Consider the following 2,500-nt stretch of genomic DNA (forward strand, 5'->3'; position numbering starts at 1 on the left):
GGTGGTGCCCTTCCGTCAATTCCTTTAAGTTTCAGCTTTGCAACCATACTTCCCCCGGAACCCAAAGACTTTGGTTTCCCGGAAGCTGCCGGAAAGGTCGTCATGGTAACGCCTCCCGATCGCTAGTTGGCATCGTTTATAGTCAGAACTAGGACGGTATCTGATCGTCTTCGAACCTCTGACTTTCGCTCTTGATTAAAGAAAACATTCTTGGCGAATGCTTTCGCAGTAGTTCGTCTTCCGCCGATCCAAGAATTTCACCTCTAACGGCAGAGTACGGACGCCCCCGTCTGTCCCTCTTAATCATTACCTCGTGCTCCGAAAACCAACAAAATAGAACCGAGGTCCTATTCCATTATTCCATGCAACACTATGCAGGCGAACAGCCTGCTTTGAACACTCTAATTTTTTCAAAGTAAACTTATCGGCCACCGCCGACACTCAGTCAAGAGCACCGACGGAGAACCGAAGGTGAGGCGAACGCAACCAGTGACACGCCTTGCGACGGACCGGCGGCGCTCGCCCAAAATCCAACTACGAGCTTTTCAACCGCAACAACTTTAGCATACACTGTTGGAGCTGGAATTACCGCGGCTGCTGGCACCAGACTTGCCCTCCAATGGATACTCGTTAAGAGTTTTAGGATGTACTCATTCCAATTACAGGGCCTCGTTAGAGTCCTGTATTGTTATTTTTCGTCACTACCTCCCCGTGTCGGGAATGGGTAATTTGCGCGCCTGCTGCCTTCCTTGGATGTGGTAGCCGTTTCTCAGGCTCCCTCTCCGGAATCGAACCCTGATTCCCCGTTACCCGTTATCACAAAGGTAGGCACGTAGCGTACCTTCGACAGTTGATAGGGCAGACACTTGAATGATACGTCGTCGGTGCAGAGACCGTACGATCCGCGTGGTTATCCAGAGTCATCAAACGTCACAGGACGAACCCGGTCGGTTTTGATCTGATAAAAGCGCGCCTCCCGAAGTCGGCGCTTAATGCATGTATTAGCTCTAGAATTACCACAGTTATCCACTTCGCTTACGAGACCAAATAAACCAAGACTGATTTAATGAGCCATTCGCAGTTTCGCTTTACGAGAACTCGTACTTGCACCTGCATGGCTTAATCTTTGAGACAAGCATATCACTACTGGCAGGATCAACCAGATAGCTGCGACAGCTGCGCTCGGCCCTTGCTGGGCCGCCCGGCGCGTGCTCGTCGCATTCGTTTAAGACCGAGGCGATCGCCTGCGGCCGTACTCAGCTTCGACAGTCGCTGGCCGCGACGTCCACGCTCTCGCCGGCAGTGCCAGGCGGAGCGATTTGCGTTTTTTCTTTGCTCGCCCTCTCTCGGGCTCGATCCATTCAGTTTCGCACAAACAAGAGCTCTGCCGGCCGCCTGCAGCGGTGCCTAAAACCCGGGCATAACAATGCGACCGTTCTGCTAGGCCGACAAGCGCTCAAGCCAGACGCTCGATCGAACGCCCCCTACATATTAGTCGAGACAACGGCTCGCTCATTAGCATCGCGTTTGTACTTTAACTTTTTTTGGCTCGGCTTCTTTCGACGCCGATGCCGGCGACGCAGCACTCTCTCGCCCGCCAGCCACCGAGAAAAGGGTGCGCTCCGACCGGCCCCGCACCGCTCTTTCTTGGCTCATTCGAAATTACTGTCTTTCGCTCTGACATGCCTTACCTAGGGTTAGGTTAGTATGCTTGCACGTTTGTACTTTAACTTTTTTCGGCTCGGCTTCTTTCGACGCCGATGCCGGCGACGCAGCACTCTCTCGCCCGCCAGCCACCGAGAAAAGGGTGCGCTCCGACCGGCCCCGCACCGCTCTTTCTTGGCTCATTCGAAATTACTGTCTTTCGCTCTGACATGCCTTACCTAGGGTTAGGTTAGTATGCTTGCACGTTTGTACTTTAACTTTTTTCGGCTCGGCTTCTTTCGACGCCGATGCCGGCGACGCAGCACTCTCTCGCCCGCCAGCCACCGAGAAAAGGGTGCGCTCCGACCGGCCCCGCACCGCTCTTTCTTGGCTCATTCGAAATTACTGTCTTTCGCTCTGACATGCCTTACCTAGGGTTAGGTTAGTATGCTTGCACGTTTGTACTTTAACTTTTTTCGGCTCGGCTTCTTTCGACGCCGATGCCGGCGACGCAGCACTCTCTCGCCCGCCAGCCACCGAGAAAAGGGTGCGCTCCGACCGGCCCCGCACCGCTCTTTCTTGGCTCATTCGAAATTACTGTCTTTCGCTCTGACATGCCTTACCTAGGGTTAGGTTAGTATGCTTGCACGTTTGTACTTTAACTTTTTTCGGCTCGGCTTCTTTCGACGCCGATGCCGGCGACGCAGCACTCTCTCGCCCGCCAGCCACCGAGAAAAGGGTGCGCTCCGACCGGCCCCGCACCGCTCTTTCTTGGCTCATTCGAAATTACTGTCTTTCGCTCTGACATGCCTTACCTAGGGTTAGGTTAGTATGCTTGCACGTTTGTACTTTAACT

At 53.7% G+C, this 2,500-nt stretch overlaps 1 non-coding gene across 1 annotated transcript in view; it reads right to left on the minus strand.

The window, feature by feature from the left end:
* The window catches only part of LOC144431552 (small subunit ribosomal RNA), a 1,810-nt gene extending 644 nt beyond the window's left edge, over positions 1-1,166 (minus strand). The window contains exon 1 of the ribosomal RNA XR_013480116.1: positions 1-1,166. This exon is cut by the window's left edge and continues 644 nt beyond it. This is a non-coding gene — a ribosomal RNA (small subunit ribosomal RNA).
* Positions 1,167-2,500: the final 1,334 nt, after the last annotated feature.

Source organism: Styela clava, chromosome 13, assembly GCF_964204865.1.
Source record: "Styela clava chromosome 13, kaStyClav1.hap1.2, whole genome shotgun sequence".
Classification (NCBI taxonomy): domain Eukaryota; kingdom Metazoa; phylum Chordata; class Ascidiacea; order Stolidobranchia; family Styelidae; genus Styela; species Styela clava.